Source organism: Stegostoma tigrinum, unplaced genomic scaffold (genome assembly GCF_030684315.1).
Source record: "Stegostoma tigrinum isolate sSteTig4 unplaced genomic scaffold, sSteTig4.hap1 scaffold_230, whole genome shotgun sequence".
NCBI classification, from domain to species: domain Eukaryota; kingdom Metazoa; phylum Chordata; class Chondrichthyes; order Orectolobiformes; family Stegostomatidae; genus Stegostoma; species Stegostoma tigrinum.
In genome coordinates this window covers 197,991-218,037 of record NW_026728164.1, presented here as the reverse complement: position 1 = coordinate 218,037, position 20,047 = coordinate 197,991, and the positions used below count along the sequence as shown (strand labels likewise).

Sequence of the window (20,047 nt, the reverse complement as noted above, 5' to 3'; positions counted from 1 at the left end):
CATTATATTCTTAATTCATGATTTTCTTTCATATTGAATTCAAATTCCACCATCTGCTGTGCTGGGATTTGAACACAGGTCCCCAGAATGTTATCTCAGTCTCTGAATTAACAGTCCAGCAATAATACCACTAGGCCATTTCCTCCCCCATCGTGGAACAAGAAAGCCTGTAGCTGATTCCCACTTGGGAAAAACAGTGAACCAGGAGCTTCTTAAATGGGCAATCGCATCTCCTTACATTTTAAGACAGCCATGGATAATCAGGGCCTTGTGGGAAGGGACCAAATTGGGGGAGGGAAAATTACATCAGTGTTAGGTAGGAGCTGAGCAGTATTAATTGGGAGGAGCTTTTATTGAACAAGTCAACATTTGATACGTGGGAGTTATTGAAAGACCTACTCTTCAGTTCAGAACTGGCCTATTCCAGGGAAGGAGGAATGACAAGGATGGCAATCTAAGGACGTACGGACATAAGAAATAAAACAGGAGTAGGCCATCTGTCTCTTCCAGCTCGTTCCGCTGATCTTTTTTGTGGACTCAGCTCCACTTACCCTCCCATTCACCATAACCCTCAATTCCTTTCCTGTTCAAAGATCTATCTGTTTTGGCTTTCAAAACATTCAACAAGGGAACCTCAACTGTTTCAGTGGGCAGAGAATTCCACAGATTCACAACCCTTTGGATGAAGAAGCTCATCCTCAACTCAGTTTTAAATCTGTTCACACTTATTTTGAGGCTGTGCCCCCGAGTTGGAATTTCGCCCATCAGTGGAAACAATTTCCGATCCATTTGTTTCATAATTTTAAAAGTTTCTATTAGATCACCCCTCATTCTTCTAAATTCCAGTGACTGCAATCCTAGTCTACCCCATCTCTCCCCAAACAGCAACATTTTTAATTCTGGAATCAACCTCGTGAACCTCCTTTGCACCCCCTCCAGTGCCAGTACATCCTTTCTCAAGTGAGGAGACTAAAACTGTACAAACTACTCCACACCAAGCCTCACCAGCACCCTATACAACTGTAGCATACCCTCCCGATTTTTAAACTGCATCACTCTCGCAATGAAGGACACTATTCCATTTGCTGTCTCAATTACCAGCCGCATCTGCAAACTACCTGATTCAGACACAAGGCTGCCCAGCTCCCTCTAGGAGCAGCATGCTACAATTTTTCACCATTTGAGCAAGACTCCATTTTTCCATAATTGCTACCAAAATGGATACCCTCACATCTACCATCATTGGACTCCATCTGCTAGACCCTTGTCCATTCACTTAAACTTTCTGCATCCTTCCGCAGATTTTCATCGTCCTCTTCAGACTTTACTCTCTCACTCATTTTAGTGTCATCTGCGAACATAGAAAAATACAGTGCAGAACAGGTCCTTCGGCCCTCGATGTTGCGCCAACCTGTGAACTAATCTAAGCCCATTCCCTCACACTATCCCATCATCATCTATATGCTTATCCAAGGACTGTTCAAATGCCCTGAATGTGGCTGAGTTAACTGCATTGGCAGGCAGGGCATTCCACACCCTTACCACTCTCTGGGTAAAGAACCTGCCTCTGACATCTGTCTTCAATCCATCACCACTCAATTTGTAGCTGAGCCCCCTCGTACAAGCCATCATCATCATCCTAGGAAAAAGACTCTCACCGTCCACCCTGACTCATCTTTCTCTGATCGTCTTGTATGTTTCTATTCAAGGCCCTCTTAGCCTTCTTCTCCCCAATGAGGACAGACTCGAGTCGCTCAGCCTTCTCTCATAAGACCTTCACTCCAGACCAGGCAACATCCTGGTAAATCTCCTCTGCTCCTTTTCCAATGCTTCCGAATTCGTCCCGCAATGGAGCGACCAGAACAGGTCGCACGAGCGTTTTGTGCAGTTGCAGCATGACATCACGGCTCTGGAACTCTACCAATAAAGTCTAACACACCCTTTGCCTTCTTCACAGCACTATCAACATGGGTGGCAACTTTCAGAGATCTGTGTACATGGACGCCAAGGTCCCTCTGCACATCCGCACTACCAAGAATCTTTCCATTGGCCCAGTATTGTACCTTCCTATTATTCCTCCCAAAGCGAATCACCTCACATTGAACTCCATTTGCCACCTTTCCGCCCAATTTTGCACTTTATCCAAGTCTCCCTGCAACATGCGACATTCTTCCACATTGTCCACCACTCCACCGACTTTAGTGTCATTTGCAAACTTACTAACCCATCCACCTATGCCTGCATCCAAGTCATTTATAAAAATGACAAACAGCAGTGGGCCAAAAACAGATCCTTGAGGCAAACCACTAGTAACCGGACTCCAGGCTGAATATTTTCCATCAAACACCACTGGTTGCCTTTTTACCGAAAGCCAGTTTCTAATCCAAACTGCTAAATCTCCCTCAATCACATGGCTCCGTATTTTCTCCAATAGCCTACCGTGTGGAACCTTATCAAAGGCTTTACTGAAGTCCATGTGCACTACGTCAACTGGCCTTCTCTCATCCACATGCTTGGTCACCTCCTCAAAATCTCCATGAGGTTTGTGAGACACGACCTGCCCTTGACAAATCCATGTTGACTATCTCCAATCAAATTGTTGCTTCCGAGATGATTATAAACCCGATCTCTTATAACCCTTTCCAAAACTTTTCCTGCAACAGACGTAAGGCTCACTGGCTGTAATTGCCTGGCTCATCTCTACTGCCCTTCTTGAACAAGGGCACAACATTTGCAATCCTCAGTCCTCTGGTGTTAAACCTGCAGACAATGAGGACTCAAAGATCAAAGCCAAGGGCTCCGCCACCTCCTCCCGAGCTCTCCAGAGAATTCTCGGAAAAATCCTCTCAGGCCCAGGGGATTTATCGAGCTTCACACCTTCTAGAATTGATAACATCTCCTCCTTACTAACCTGAATCCTTTCAAGTCTAATAGCACGTATCTCAGTCGTCTCCTCGACGATATTCTCCTCTTCCTCAGTGAAAACAGATGAGAAATATTCATTTAGCACCTCTCCGATCTCTACCCGGTCCACACACAACTTGCCACTTCTGTCTTTGATTGGCCCTATTCCTACCCCAGTCATCCTTATATTCCTCACATACCTTGAGAAAACTTTACGGATCTCCTTTATTCTACCTGCGAATGACTGCTCAGGACCCCTCCTTGCTCTTCTTAACTCTCTCTTTAAATCCTTCCTTGCTCATCTGTAACTCTCCATCGCATCAACTGATCCATCTCATCTCAACATCACATAAGCCTCGCTCTTCTGCTTAACGCGAGATACAATTTCTTTAGTAAACCACGGTTCCCCTCCCTTATCACTGACCCCTGCCTGACAGGGATGTACCTATCAAGGACACGCAATATCTGTTACTTAAACCAGCTCCCCATTTCGATTGTCCCCATCCCCTGCATTTTGCGACCCCATTCTTTGCCTCCTAAGTCTTGCCCAATTATAATTGCCTTCCCCCATCTGTAAGTCTTGCCCTGTGGCATGTTCCTCTCCCACTCCATCGCGAAACTAAACGTAACCGAATTATGGTCACTCTCTCCAAAGTGCTCATCGACCACTAAATCAAACACCTGGCCTGGTTCACTGTCAAGTACCAGATTTAGCGTGGCCTCCCCTCTTGTCGGCCCTTCGACGTACCGTGTCGGGAAACGCTCCTGCGTGCATTGGACGAAAACTCATCCAGCCGACGTACGAGACTTACAGCATTTCCAGTCAATGCTTAGGAAGTTAAAGTCTCCCATAATGACCACCCTGTTCCTTTCACTCCTGCCCAGAATCGTTTTGCCAATCCTCTCCTTCAGATCCCTGGAACTTTGCAGAGGCCTATTAAAAAACTCCCAACAGCGTGGCCTCTCCTCTCCTGTTTCTGACATCAGCCCATCCCACCTCAGTAGACCAGTCCTCCTCAAAAGTTTTTTCAGCCTCCGTTATACTGTCCTCGACAAACAAAGCCACACCTCCCCCTCTTTTCCCACCTTACCTGATCTTACTCAAAGATCTGAACCCTGGAACCTGCAACATCCATTCCTGACCCTGCTCTATCCATGTCTCCGTAATGGCCACAACATCGAAGCCCCAGGTACCTATCCATGCTGCAAGCTCACCTCGCTTATTCCGGATACTCCTGGCAGTGAAGTAGACACACTTCAATTCAGCTTGCTGTTTGCCAGCACACTCCTGTGACACTGAGATCCTGTCCATGTCCTCCCTATTCTCTTTCTCCTGTGTACTGAAACTACACCACAGTTTCCCATCCCCTTGCTAAGCTAGTTTAAACCCACCCGAACAGCACTAGCAAATTTCCCGCCCAGGATATTAGTGCCCCTCTGGTTCAAGTGGAGACCGTCCTGTTTGTACAGGTCCCACCTTCCCCAGAATGAGCCCCAATTGTCCATGTATCTGAAGCCCTCCCACCTGCAGCATCCCTGCAGCCACGTGTTCAGCTGAAATCTCTCCCTGTTCTTTGCCTCGCTATCACTTGGCACGGGTAACAAACCAGAGATAACCACTCCGTTTGTTTGAGCTCTCAGCTTCCAGCGGAGCTCCCTGAAATCCTGCCTGACGTCCCTATCCCTCTTTCTACCTATGTCGTTGGTACCTATGTGGACCATGGCTTGGGGCTGGTCACCCTCTCCCTTCAGGACCCCAAAGACACTATCTGAGACAACACGGACCCTAGCACCTGGAGGCAACGCACCAATCGTGAGTCTCTTCGGTTCCAAACAAGCCTTCTATCTGTCCCTCTAACTATTCAGTCCCCACTGACTAACACTCTCCTCCTATACCCCCTTCCCTTCGTTGCAAGAGCGACAGACTCTGTGCCAGAGACCTGCACCCCAATCAGTATTGAGGTAATGCCTCATCGTAAGGAGGTCAGAATTGACGGAGTGGCAGATCGTCAGAGGGTCAGTACTGAGGCAGTGCACAACCGTCAGAGGGTCAGTGCTGAAGGAGAACCCCATTATCAGAAGGTCAACACGAATGGAGAGTCACATCGTCAATGGTTCAGTCCTGAGGAACACTTCATTATCATAGGGTCAGTCCTGAGGCAGTGCTTCATTGTCAGAGGGTCAGTATTAAGGTTTAGAATTGAGGGAGTGCTATCTGATTATGTCACTCTGACAATGAGGCACTGCCTCAGAAATGAGCCTCTGACAATGAGGCACTTTCTCACTTCTGAATCTCTGACAAGGAAGCATTCCCTCAGTGCAAACCCTGTGTATGGACCCGATGTCAATGAGGCACTCGCTGAGTACTGACCCTCTGACAAAGTTCCAATAGCTTACTACTGACCTTCTAATCATGTGCCCCCTACCCCATTTCTAAATCTGTTACATTGAGGGCACTGCCTCAGAACTGACACACTGGCTATAAGGCAGTCCGTGAAGACTGACCCGCTGATCATGACGCTGTCCCTCAGTTAATGACCCTCTAAATATGAGGCACTCCCGTAATTCTGACCGTCAGGAGCTACCTCAATGTTGACTCACTGATATAGAGGCACTGCCTCAGAATTGACATGCTGACGATGGGGCACTTGCTCAGGACAGACCCTCTGATAGAGCTGCAGGTTTGATATTAGAGCAGTGATGCACCGCGAGCAGGTCAGTATTAAGGGAGTGCCACACAGTCAGTGGACCAATATTACGGGAGTGCCACACTGTCAGAGGATCACTCTGAATGGAGTGCTGCACTTGTGGTGAGTGAGTACTGAGGCAGTGCAGCAGTTATTTCAGAGAGAGTGCTGTATTGTCAGAGTTTCGCACTGAGGGAGTATCACACAATCAGAGGTCCAATATTAAGGAAACACTGCACTGTTGGAGGGTTGATATAAAGGGAGGGCTGCACTGTCAGACGGTTAATGATGTGGGAGTGCTGAAATATCACAGAATCAGTCCTGAGAAGTGCTGCACATTCAGAGAGTTAGTGCTGAGGGAGTGGTCTAATGTGAAAAGATTGATATCAAGGGGCACTGCCGAAGGATCAGTAGTGCAATACTGTCAGAAAAACAATATTGAGGGAGTTCTGCTCTGTCAGTGGGTCAATATTACAGGATTGCTACACGATCCACGTATCAATGTCAGACAGTCAGTCCTGAGGGAGTGCTGCACTGTTGGAGGGCCAATATTGAGTGTGTGCGACACTCAAGAGGATCATTTTGTTGGACTTGTGCACTGTCAGAAGTTCAATTGTAAGCAAGTGCCACACTGGTAGCGGGTTAATATTATGGGAGTGCTGCACTGTCAGACGGTTAAAGATGAGGGAAAGCTCATCATCTGACAGGGCATCACTCCCTTCAGACGAACCCTCAGGCAGTGCAGCACTCCAACAAGTTAGTTTCAGAGGCATGTTGTCCCATCAAATTGACCCTCTGAGACAGGAGCATGCACTAAATATCGACCCTCTCACAATGCTGCACTGCCTTAATATAGGCCCTCTGGCAGGGCGGCTCCCTTTCAGTACACACCTTCCAACAGCACAGCACTCTCCCATCATTGACCCTCTGACAGTGCAGTACTCTCTTAATACTCAATGTGTCACACTGCACAACTCCATTAAAATTGACCCAAGCAATCCATGAATATTTGCCCACTGACAGTGCAACTCTTCCTCAGTTCTGACTCTCTGACAGTGCAGCACTCCCCGAAATACTGTCAGAGGGTCAATACTGAGAGAATGCTGCACTGTCAGAGTCAGCTCCCTGCAGTCCTATCAGATGTTCAGTATTAAAGGTATGCCGCATTGGGAGTGCGTGAGCGTCAGTGAATTCTGCACTGCAAGAGGGTCAACAATGAGGAAGAACTGCAATGTCAATGTAACAGGGTCAGAACCGAGTGCCTCACACTCAGAGGGTCAGGATTGAGGTCAGAATTGAGACAGTTATGCAGGACTAGACTGTCAGTGCTGTGGTCGAGTAGCACTCAGACGGTCAGTACCGAGGGAAAGCTTCATTGTCAATGGATCACTTCTGAGGCTGTGCTACTTCGTCAGAGGGCCATACGAATGCGGTGCCTCATTGTAATGGGATAAGAATTGAGGGAATCGCACAATCGGAGGATCAGTACTGAGGTCCTGCAGCACTATCAGCAGAGGGTCACTACTGATGGAGGGCCTTATTGTTAGAGGGTCAGTGCTGAGGGAGTGCATCGTTGTCAAAGGATCAAATTGAGATGATGCCTCATTTTAATATGGTCAGTTTGAGGTAGTGCAACACTGTCAGGGGGCCAGGAGTACTGAGGAAGTGCTGAAAATCCCCATGATTAAGGGAAGACCCTCATGTTTAAAATGTCAAAACAGAGAGAGGGCATAATGGCCAGAGGGTCAGTTCTGAGTTTGTACCTTGTTGCCAGGCGGCTAGTTATGAGGGAGTACCGAATCTCTGGGAGTGAATAATCTGTCAGAGAGTCAGGACTTGAGGGACTGCTGACCGTCTCTCAGTGCTGTAATTCCCCAGCACTGACCCGCTGGCACACTCTTACTGTTGACCCTCTGAGAGGGCAGTTTCCCTTCGTACTGACTCCCCTCAGTGTAGCACTCCCTCATTGCTAACCCAACTCTGTGTAGCATACCATTAACATTGACCCTCTGACAGTGCAGTGCTCTGTGATGACTCACTGTTCTGACAGTGCAGTTCTCCCTCAGTAGTGACACTCTGACAGTGCAGCACTTGCTAAAAATTGGCCTTCCGACAGTGTGGAGCTCACTCATTGATGACACTGACAATGCAGTACTCCCTCAGTACTTACTCTGCAACACTTCAGCACGTGCTCATCATTGACCCTCTGACAGTATTGCAGTCACTTAATATTGAGCCTCAGTCCTGGAGCACTGTCTGAAGATTGACCTCCTGACAGTGAAGCTCTCCCTTAATATTGACCCTCTGAGAGGGTGACTTTCTCTCAGTGCTGACCCTTCAGTGGTGTCGCATGACTTACCACTTTCCCATCACCACCTTATGCTACCGCATCCCCCCCCCAACCGCATCAACATCATCTTTCTGAAATTGTTGCATTCCCTGAATTTTAACACTCTGATAATGCAGAATTCCTTCAATATTGACCCAATGAGAACATAGCACACCCTTCTTATTGACGCTCTGACAGTGCAGTGCTCCCTGAAAACTGGCCCTCCCTCAGTGCAGCACTCCCGTAGTAAAGAGCTCCCCCCCCGGCCTGACCCCTATTCAGTGCTGAGCTGCACTCAGTGCTGAACCCCCCCACCCCGAGTGCTGACCTCCCGTAAGCTGAACCACTACAGTGCTGCACTCCCTCATTGTTGACCGGCCACTGAGTGCACATCCCCGCTTACTGCAGCTCTCCCACTGTGCTGACTCCCCCTCAGTGCTAACAACCCACAGTGCAGTACCCCCTCAGTGCTGACCACTTGCAATTCTGACACCGCACTCCTTGTCAAGGAGACAGAATCAAGGCAGTGCGACAGGATTAGAGTGTCAGTGCTGTGGTACAGTAGTACTCTGAGGGTCAGTACACAGGGAAAGATTCATTGTCAATGGGTCAGTTCTGAGGCTGTGCTACTTTGTCAGAGGGCCATACTAATGCGGTGCCTCATTGTGGGGTTGACACTGAGGGCGGTGTGGGTGAAAAGAATGAGAGAGTGTTGCACTGAGCAGGGACAGCATCGAAAGAGTGCTGCACTGAGCAGGGTCAACACTGAGGGAGTGCTGCACTGAGGTCGGGTTAGCATTGAGAGGCGGTCAGCACTGAGGCAGTGATGGGGTGTTAGCACCGAGGGAGTGCTGCACTCAGGTCGGGTTAGCATTGAGAGGTGGTCAGCACTGAGGCAGTGATGGGGTGTTAGCACCGAGGGAGTGCTGCACTGAGGAGTACTCAGCACTGGGATGGTGTCAGCACTGGGGAAGTGCTCCATGAAGGGGGTTTCAGCAACGAGGGGCGAGTTTGCACCGAGGGGGATCCAAGATGAAGGAAGTACTGCACTATCTGACCATCAATAATAAGGGTGTGCTCCACTCTCGGAGGGTCATTCTTGAGGAAGCACCGCGTTGTTGGAGAGTCAGTACTGAGGGAGTGTTGCATGGTCAGTGTCATCACTGCGGGAGCTCTACACTGTTGGAAGGTCAATACTAAGAGTGTGCTGCACTGTTAGACAGTCAATGATGAGCTAGTGATGCATGTGCGACATTCCCTCAACTCTTATCCCATTACAATGAGGCACTGCATTAGTATGGCCCTCTGACAAAGTAGCACAGCTTTAGAACTGACCCATTGATCATGAAGCTTTCCCTCAGTACTGGACCTCAGAGTGCTCCTCAGCCACAACACTGACTCTCTAATCCTGCAGTACTGTCTCAATTCTGACCTCAGTCCTGACCCTGTTACATTGACATTGCAGTTCTTCCTTACCATGGACACTCTGGCCATGGGACAACACTGTTGGCCCTGTTGCAGTGCAGAATTCACTGACACCCTCTCCCAGACCTTCAATACTGAATGTCTGATAGGACTGCGGGCAGCTGACTCTGACAGTGCAGCATTCTCTCAGTATCGACCCTCTGACAGTAATTAGGGGACTGCTGCATTGTCAGAGAGTCAGGACTGAGGAAGGGCTGCACTATCAGAGGGCAAATATTAATGGACTTGTGCACTGTCACAAATTCAATATTAACAGAGGGCTACACTGTCAGAGAATCAATGATGACGGGGCAGTGCGTTGTGAAAAGACCTGTAATAAAAGGCATGCGGCCTGTCAGAGGGACTAAACGGAGAGCTTCACTGTGAGAGGGCCAACATTAGCAAATGCTCCAGTCTCAGAGGGTCAATGTGATGGGAGAACATCTCTCTGACATTATCTTGTTGGCGGGTCAGCGCTGACGTAGTGCTGCACCGTCCGAGGGGTCGGAGAAAGGGAGTGATGCACGACCAGGTGATCAGGGAGTGCTGAAGTGAGGGGGTCGTCAGTGATAAGTGGGTGAGCTCTGAGGGAGTGCAGCACAGTGTAGGGTCAGCACTGCGGGAGTGCTGTTCTGAGGGGGATCAGGACTGAAGGGGGTCAGCACTGAAGCAGGTCAGCGTTGAGGGAGTGCTGCACTGAGGGGTTCAGAATAAAGGGTATGCTACACTGAATGGGTCAGAAATGAGAGGGGGGTCAGCAGTGAGGGAGAGCGGCACTTTAAGATGTTCAATATTACTGTGTCCTGCACTGTGAAAGGGTCAGTATGAAGGCAGCACTGCAATATCAGAGAGGCAATGATGAGTGTGTGCTGCACTGCTGAAGGGTTAAATTTGAAGTGGTGTCCCACGGCCAGAGTGTCAATGGTAAGGGAGCATGGCATTTTCAGAGTGTTATTGCTGAGAGAACACCAGTATGACGGAGGGTTAATACTGTGGCAGAGATGCACCGTCAGAGAATCAGTCATCAGAGAGTACGCAGTGTTGGAGGGTCAGTACTGAGGGAGTGTTTCACAATCAGAGCGTCAGTTGTCTGGCAGTGCTGGAAAAGCTCAGCAGGTCTGGCAGCATCTGTGGAGGCAAAAACAGAGCTCACATTTCGGGTCCAGTGACCCTTCCTCAGAACTGTTCTGAGGAAGATCCCCAGTTCTGAGGAAGGGTCAATGGACTCGAAACGTTGAATCTGTTTTCTCCTGCACAGATGCTGCCAGGCCTGCTGAGATTTTCCGGCAACTTTCTTTTTGTTCTTGACTTACAGCATCCGCAGTTCTTTTGTTTTTTATGTCTGGCAGTGCTTGTTTGCTTGTGACCTTCTGAAAGCACAGCACACCCATAATCTTGGCCCTGTGACAGGCCAGCACTCCCTCAGTACTGATCCTCCAACAATGGAGCATTCCTTCAATACTGACCACCAGCGCAGCACTTTATTTCTGAGAGTAGTCTGAAAGAAACTACCTTTGCTTACCGAGAGACACAGGGAGAGCAAGTGCGTATTCTGTAGGTGACTCAGGATGTATTGTAACCTTAACAAGTCAAACAGTATTTCAGATTAGTTTATAATTAAAGATTATTCTAACTGTCTTCCTGGAAAAGTACAGTCCCTACAACATGGGGCTGATACTAATACACTCACTCAGAAGTGACCCTCCAGCAAAGCAGCCCTGCCTCAGAACTGACCCTGTGACAATGAGCTACTCCATCAGCAGTGAATCTGTAATCACGTGGCACTCCCTCAATTCTGAAAACATTACACTGAGGCACTCCTACAAAGGCCTCTGCGTTTTAGGGATTATTTACAGTGATCCCTGTGTTTTCCAGGTTATTGAAAGGGGTCACTGTTTTCAGGTTTATTTTCACCCTCCAATCTTGCAGCACTCCCTCAATTCAGGCGTGTAGCAGTAATGTCTCCAGACTGAATCTCAAAAAGTGTTGCAAACCCTCAATTCCGATCTGCTCAAAATGAGCCACTGACTATTGGCCTTCTGACAAAAAGTCACTTATTCAGAACTGGCCTTCTGACAATGTGACACTCGTCCACATCTGACCCTCCAGCAATGAGGTACTGCCGCAGAACTGATCCGCTGACAGTAAAGCACTGCCCCCTCAGTTCTGACCCTCTGACAGAGCTGCAATACTTCAGGACTGAACTTCTAATCATCTTGTACTCCATCAACTCTGAATCCAATGCACTGAGCTACTGACTCAGTATTTACAGTCCGCTCCTCATACACCCTCAGAATTGACCCTAAGGCAATGTGACCCGGCCTCAGAACTAACTCTGTGACAATGAGGCACTTACTCAGCGCTGAATCTCTAATTGTGTAGCACTCCCTCAGTTTTTAGGCACTCCTTCCAGACTGGCACACTCTCAAGGCTGATCCTGCAGCAATGAGGAATTGCCTTACAACACAGCCGCGAACAACAAGGCCCTCTTTCGGACAGTGTCTGATAACGAGGCACTCACTTGGTTCTGAGCCTCTGACAATGAAGCACTTGCTCAAGTCTGACCACATTAAAATGAGGCACCCTCAAACTGATCTGAAACACCTCAGTTTCGACCTTCTGATGGCTCTGAAATGCCTCAGTTTATATCCTCTGACCGGTCTTTTAATTCTGACACAATTACAGTGAAGGTCAGCCTCCGTGCTGACACTCGGAGTACATCACTCCCTCTGACAGTGTTGCACACCCTGAGCATCACTGACAGTTTCAGCGTTCCCTTAATATGGACCAACTCACAATGCAGCACTCCCCTAACATTATTATTTATATTGACGATCTGACAGAACAGCCCACCTCAGTGCTGACCCTCCGACAACGCAGCATTCCCTCATTACTCACCCTTTGATACTGTAGCCCACCTTTGGTAATGACACTCTGACAGTGTCACACTCCCTTACTATCGGCCCTTCAGCAGTGCAGCACTCCCTCAACGATGACACCGTAACGATGCAGGATTCCCTCAGTCCTGGCTCTGCAACAGTCAAGCATTCAATCAACACTGACCCTCTGTTAGTGCAGCACACCCCTAATATTGATCCTGTGACAGTGCAGCACTCCCTTAATATTGGCCTTCCGACAGAGTGGCACTTTCTTGACGAAGACACTCTGACAATACAGTTTTCCCTCATTGCTGATCCTCTGGCAGTGCAGCATTCTGTCATCATTGGCACCTTGCCAGTGGAGCTACATGCTTCTTATTGACCCTCCACAGTGCAGCACTGCCTCTCTACTGACTCTACAACATTAATATTGATCCCCCAACGGGAGGTCCTCTTTCATACCCACCCCAACAAAGAGAAGCCCTCCGTCATCTTTAACCCTCTGACAGTGCAGCACTCCCTTAATATTAACCCGCTGCCAGTGTAGCACTCCGTTACAGTGCAGAACTCCAACCAAGTGATCATCTGAGTGTCGCGCACACACTCAATATTGACCCTCCAACAGCGTAGCCCTCCCTCAGAACTGACCGTCTGACATTGATACACTGATAGTGTCGCAATTCTGTAATATCGACCCCCACTGACGCAGCAGAACTCTCTCAATATTGGCCTTCAGACAGTACTGCGCTACTGATCCTTCGGCGGTGCCCCTTGATATCAATCCTCTGACATTATAGCACTCCCTCAGTACTAACTCTCTGAACGTGCAGCACTCTCTCAGGTCTGATTCTGCGCTATTTCAGCACTCCCACGTCATCAACCCTCTGACAGTGCAGCACTCCCTTTATATTATATTATATTTATCAACCCTCCAACAGTGCACTATTTCCTTAATATTGGACCTCTGATTGGACAAGCTGACAGCATCTCATGTTCTTTATCGACAGAGAGTCAGTTCTGTGGTAGAACCTCATTGTAATGGGTCAGAGTGGGTCTAATCAGTCCAACCCCAAACCTAACCGCGGCTTCAGGCCTAAGCCTAGCCTCAGGCCTAACACTCACCCTCAACCTAAGCAGAAGCCTCAGCCCCAAACCTAAATGTGGTCTGAGCTCTAACCCTAACCATAGACTCAGCCCTAAGCCTAACCTCAGCCTTAACCCAAAACCTCTCCTGAGCCCTACCCCGAACTCCAAACTTAACCTCATTCGTAACCCTAACACAAGTCTCATCCCTCACCCTAACTCTACCCTCATCCAAAACCTCGTCCAATCCTCACACCTAAACCCTAGCCTTGGTCCTAACCCAAACCCTAACCCTCGCCACCCTCTCACGCTAACCCTCATTGTTAATTAGTGAGTACTGAGGTATAGCAGCACTGTCAGAGCATCAGAATAGTGGGAGTGAACTGTTGTCAGACTGTCGATACTGAGGCAGTGTCTCATTATAGAAGGGTCAGAATTGAAGCAGTGCCACACTAACAGAGACTCAGTACTGAGGTACTGCAACAGCGTCATAGAATCTGAACTGTGGGCGTGCATTATTGTCATAGGGTCATGATCTGAGGCAGTGTCTCCTTGTGAGAGGGTCAGTACTGACAGAGAGCCTTCCTTGCCTGACGGTCAGTACTGAGGCACTGCTTCTTTGTCAGGGGGTCTGGAGGGACAGTGTGTCATTGTTGGTCAGTCCAGTGTGAGGCAGGAGCTCATTGGTGGAGGGTCAGTCCTCAGGGTGGGCGGATGATGTGGAGGTGCTGGTGTTGGACTTGGGCGGACAAGGCTGAGTTTTGACACTCTGCTACAAATGCACTCTCTAGTTCTGACCCTCTGATAAAGGCAAACTCCCTAATTGCTGACACTCTGCCAAGTAGGCACTGGCTCAAACAGACCCTCTGACAATAGGCCACTGACCCTCTGATAAAGCTGCAGTACCTCAGTGAGGCAGTGGCACTCCTTGAATTCTGATCCCATTACAATCAGGCACTGCGTCAGTACTGACGCTCTGCCAAAGAGGTACTGCCTGAAAACTGATCCAATGACAATGAGGCACTCCATCAGGACTTACCTCTGACAGTGCTAGATTACCTCTGTACTGACCTTCTAAAACGGGTGGCACTCCTTCAATTCTGACCCCCTTACAACATAGCCCTGCTGCAGTGCCGACCCTCTGACAACAGTGCATTCTCTGAAGCCTGATCCCCTCAAGATGAGGTCATACTTCAGTATTAACACTGACAAAGAGTCACTTCCTCTATATTGACCCTCTCATCGTGCGGCACACCCTCAGTTCTGATCTTACGACAATGGGGCACTTTTGACCAGCTGACAATGGTGCTCTCCCTCAGTTCTGACACCTCCACAGTTCTGCACTACCTCTGTACTGACTCTCAGTACTGACCCTATTCTGATCCATTACAATGAGGCGCTGCCTCACTTGTGGTTGTTTCACAATGATGCACTCCATCGATTCTGCGCCGCACACAGTGCTGTAATACTTCCGTACTGCCCTGTAATTGTGTGGCACTCCCTTAATTTTGACCCCCTTACACTGAGGCTGTGCCTCAGTATTCACCTCTGAAAATAATGCACTCCTACAGATCTGGCCCTCTGATGCTACTGCAATAACTTAGTTTTTATCGGCTCGTCACGTGGTTAGCTTCAATGCTGATGCCATTACACAGAGGCAGTTTCTCAGAACTGACCTTCTAACAATGGCACTCCCTTCGGACTGTCAGATACAGCCACACTACCTCCGTTTTGACCCTCTCATCACGTGGCAGTCCCTCAATTCTGAACTCCTCACAATGAGTCGCTAACTCAGTATTGACCCTCTGACAAAGAGGCACTCCCTTAGGGCTGACCTTGCACCAATCAGATACTGCCTCACACCAAACCCTCTCGAATAATGAGGCACTGCTTCAGCACAGACCCTCTGACAAAGATGCACTGCCTCAGAACTGACTCTCCAGCTATGGCGACCGGCCACAAAACGGACCTGCTGACAATGAGGCACTTCCTACCATCTCGAATCATGTGGCATATCTCTAATCCTGTGGCCCTCTCTCAGTTCTGTCGCCATTGCATTGAGGCATTCCATCTTCGTTGATCCTCTGAACTCCCTCAAGACTGACCATCCACCGTTGATGCACTACCTCAGATCTGACCCACTGACAGTCCTACAATCTGTCACCATTCCATGTCGCATTCCAGCAATTCTGACCCCATTTCAATGAGACGCTGTTTCAGATGGTCACTCTGAAAACGAAGCGCATTCTCAGGACTAAATCTCTGAAACTAAAGCACTTCCTCAGTACTAACTCTTTGGCAGGCAAGTATTGGAGGTTAGGTTAGGGCTGAGGTTAGACTTGGAGCTTAGGCGAGGGTTGGGGTTGAGGCTAAGCGTTAATTGGGGCTGTGTGTTACGGTTCATTTTAGGGCTGAGGCCATAGCTAGTGGTAGGGCTGAGGCTCACTTTAGGGCTGAGACTAGATGTTCGGTCTGAGGATCAGCATTAGGGCTGAGGGTAGGGAGGGTTTACGCTGAGGATAGGGTTAGGGCTAGAGTTAATGCTGAGGTGAGGGTTAGCCTGAGGCGAGCGTTTGTATGGGTTTAGGGCTGAGGCTGGGTTTAGAGTCAGGGTTCGGGCAAAGAGACGCTGCCTCAGAACTGACCTGCTGACAATTAGCCAGTACCTTAGGTACTGATGAGCTAATAAAAAGGCCGCTCTCAGCACTGACACTGCAGCAATGAAGTCTTGCCTCACAACTAACTCACAAAGGGCTCATAATTGAGCAAGTGCCGAATGATGAAAGGGTGCGGACTGAGGGGTTGCACAACTGTCAGAGGGTCAGAACTGAGGTATTGCATCATTATCAGATGGTCAATACTGCAGCAGTGGCCCACTGTAATAGGGTCAGAAAGGTCATACTGAGGTCTTGCAAGATAGGGTCAGAACTGTTGGAGTGATTCATTATCAGAGGGTAGGCACTGAGGCATTGAAGCATTGACAGAGGGTCAACACACTGTCTGTATTGAACATGTGGCAATAATGTTCTGACTCCATAACATCAAGGCACTGCCTCAAAACTGACCCTTAATACTGACCCGTGCACAGTGCTGCATTGCCTCAGTCGTGATGCTGCATTCGTGTGGTACTAGCAGTTCCAACCCCATGAATAGGATGGGCTGAAGGGTAACATTTCTTGATATTTGAGAAATGGTTGAGTTTGAATGAGTCCTGTCAGCATTCCTGTTTTACAGTTAGTTTTATTTCTGTAACTGGTTTTTTACTTTGCCAAGTCGTTTGTTACACCGGAGCAGAGGGAGCATTTTGTTCCTCGGCACTGGACGTCATCTCGGAATGAGACCGCGAACGGTGCCAGGAACAACCTCAGCCTCAGCCTCCAGGCCAGCCATTGATCGAGGGGTCCCTCACGGCCACAAGAACATGAGGCTTATTCTTTTTTACTCTCTACTTGTTATTCTTTTTAATTACTCTTTCTCCATCTTTTATTTCCTCAATAAATGTTCATCTTTCAGAAAATTGGCAAGCATTCCTTTAACTGCACTTGATAGAATCACAAAAGAACCACTTCGATGCACGCTGTCATCAAAAACACACCATTATTATGAGGCACTGCCTCAGCATTGATCCTCTGACAATATCGCACTCCCACAGATTTGACCCTTTGACAACGAAGCAAGGCCTCAGTATTGAAGCTCTGACAATGCTTCAATCCCTCAGTTCTGACCATCTGACAAGGAGGCACCTTTATTTCTGACCCTCTCACAGTGGCAATATCTCAGGACTGACCTTCTATTTGTATGGCATTGCCTCACCTTAGAATGAGGCGCTGCCTCAGTCTTGACCTTCTGACAATAATGCACTCCCACAGTTCGGACTCTCTCATATTGCTGCATTTCCTCAATACTGACACTAAAAATGTGTGGCAGATCTTTAGTGCTGATCCTTTTGCAAGGAAGCATTGTCTCAGTATTGACCATCTGACAATGATGAACTCTCACAGGGGTCAGGACTGAACCCCTGTCAATGAGGCACTTCTTCAGTGCCCGCACTCATTATTCGCCTTCTGACAAAGCTTCAATACCTCAGTACTGACCCTCTCACAGGGCCGATCTTCTGTCAAATCTAGAGAATTAATACAGAGGAGGTGTCTCTTATTAGAGGGTCTGCCTGAACTCTTGGTTGAAGTGTTCAATAAATTGCTACAACCTGAAAGAAGTAATTCTTCCCTGAATTAATGGGCAACCAATTTGAAAATGTGGCCTCTGGTCGTAAAATCTTTCACAAATGGGAGTAATCTCTACGGATATACACTATCAAGCCTCTTAAGAATCTTAAATGTCGAAAAAATAAGTTTTTTTTCAATCTTATAAACTCCAATGAATGTAGCCCAACTTTCCTAAGCATAGCAATCCCCTCTGCCATTTCCGAAATCAACCCAGTCAACATGAGGTGTTCGGCCTCCGCAGCACTCGCTCTGTGGCCGTACCATCCTGCTGCTACGACTCTACTTCTATTTACGATGCAGTCCTCCGTCCATCCGAACATACTACCCTTGAACACATGGGCTCTTTTCTTTTGAGACACCTTATGAGCTGTACCTTATCAAATGCTTTGTTGAAATCTCAATGTACGACATCAACTGGTGGTCCTTCATCAGTAATGTTTGTTTCCTTCTCAAAGCACTGTAGCAAGTTTGTCAAGTATTATTTCCCCTTGATAAAAGGATGTTAACTCTGTAGGATGTTATAGCACACTCAGTACCCTGTTAGTTGATCTTTCATTGCCGGCATGAACATCTACCCAGGTTGACCTAAATTGGCAATACTTGCTTACTGTTTTGTCCAAGTATCTTTGTAATAATAGTGTTATGTTCACAATCTTTCAATCCTCTGAGAATTTTCCACAATCTCAGGATTCTTGGAAGATTATCATCAGTGCCTCCATTGTATCTGTAGCTGCGTTCTTCAACATGAGAGGATACAACTCATCACACCCCTTGGATATTTTCTCTACTGATTGGAGTCATGTTTGGAATTCTGTGCAGTGACATTCACTTTTAACAGTTTGCTGAATACTCCCAGGAACAGAAATTGTCATCCAGCTGCAACTAAACTAAAGCTTTCAGCACAGAAGGAAGTCTTTCAATTCATTTTGAACCTCTTAACTCCTGAAAAGGGCAATACAATTTGCCTCAGTCTGTAAATGTTCTTTCTCCAACATCCTGAGATGCATTATCCGTATTTCTTCAAATTTACCACAGAATCTGTTTCACTCACCCTTTCAGCAATACGCATGACAACAAATCGGCATTTTTAGTCCCCCTGTAGCCTCCGTTGCACATGTGCATTGTTAGATGATTATTTATTTGTGTGCCTGCTTTTTTGCTCGAATGGATAAAGGTAAATTTCTGTTCTTTTGTCATCAGAACTATTGCCTCCTCACTCTCATCTTCCTTGTTTTATCCTGTGCTGGAATATTTAATTTGTTGACTTATCTGAAATATGTTGTTGAATGGATCGAGTTTTGTAACATTGCATTCCCCATAGACCATCTACCGATGCTGTTGCTTGTTCTCACAGTTATTATCTCGCAGAGTGGAAAATGCAGTTTGAAAGCAATGGAACGTTATCGATGAAGAAGTTGATGCATAAATTGCTGCTATCTTCTAAACTACAAACTCACCTTCAATTCTTTCTCGGTCAGAGCATTATGCCGGCGCAAATGAATCGTGTTCTCAAAGGGACTTCCAAAACCATGGAATTGAATTTGCATATTGATTTCTTCTTCCCTCTTCAGAAATGCAAAGTAGTATCGTGATGAAGCTTCCAAGGCGATGATTGTGTCCTTCAATGAACGGAAAAGTGACTTTTAGATTCATGGAAATATTTCAGTACTTCTCCAGACATGAAAGGCAAACATTCTCCCTGCATATGACCCAGTCTCATTTTATCGTATCTTTCTGATTTTACACGCCATGGGATAATCATTGCAGTGTAACAGAAATGTTGATCATGGAAATTTATCACTGTTTTCATAAATAATGGCAAATTTTCAACATCTTGCAATTGTATGAAGGCTCAGTCTCGTCACCCGTCGCCTGCTGCACAAAGGCATTCTTACACTGCTTTGAATGTTAGAGCTCAAACAAAACACAATCATGACACAAATGCATCAACACACTACTTTCAATTGGATCTGATATCCTTGCCAGGCACTGGAGGGGTTGTGGAGACTGGTGAGTGGATAAAGTCGTTCCTCTGTTCAAGCAGGAAAACAGGGACTTTGCAGGAAACTACAGACTGGTGAGTGTCTCATGTCTCAAAAGTATGGGCTAATAAGGGACAGCTAGCATGGCATTATGCGGGGCAGGTTATGTCTTACCAAGTCAGTTGAAGTTTTCACGGAGGTGACAAGGGTGATCAATTCGGGTAGAACAGTTGATAACATATACATGGATTTTACAAACGTTTTCAACAAGGTTCCTCATGGTATGCTCATCCATAAGATTAGGATCAATGAGATCCATGGTGACTTGGCCTGCCCATATAAGGCAGACGGTAGCGGTGGAAGGCTAACAAAGAGAACACAGTGCAGGGCTGGAGGAACACAGCAGGCCAGGCAGCATCAACAATGTCAGCTTTCCTGTTCCTCTGATGCTGCCTGACCTGCTGCGTTCCTCCAGCTCCACACTTGGTTAACT

The 20,047-nt window shown here is 47.5% G+C and overlaps 1 long non-coding RNA gene across 2 annotated transcripts in view; it reads right to left on the bottom strand.

The window, feature by feature from the left end:
- The window catches only part of LOC132207953 (uncharacterized), a 166,646-nt gene that overhangs the window by 17,456 nt on the left and 129,143 nt on the right, over positions 1-20,047 (bottom strand). The window contains exons 3-4 of one of the 2 annotated variants that reach the window (XR_009444035.1): positions 19,030-19,191; positions 12,283-12,415 (exon numbers count right to left, since the gene is read on the bottom strand). This is a non-coding gene — a long non-coding RNA (uncharacterized LOC132207953). The remainder of the gene's footprint in view (positions 1-12,282; positions 12,416-19,029; positions 19,192-20,047) is intronic. The other variant, XR_009444036.1, reaches the window with a different exon arrangement.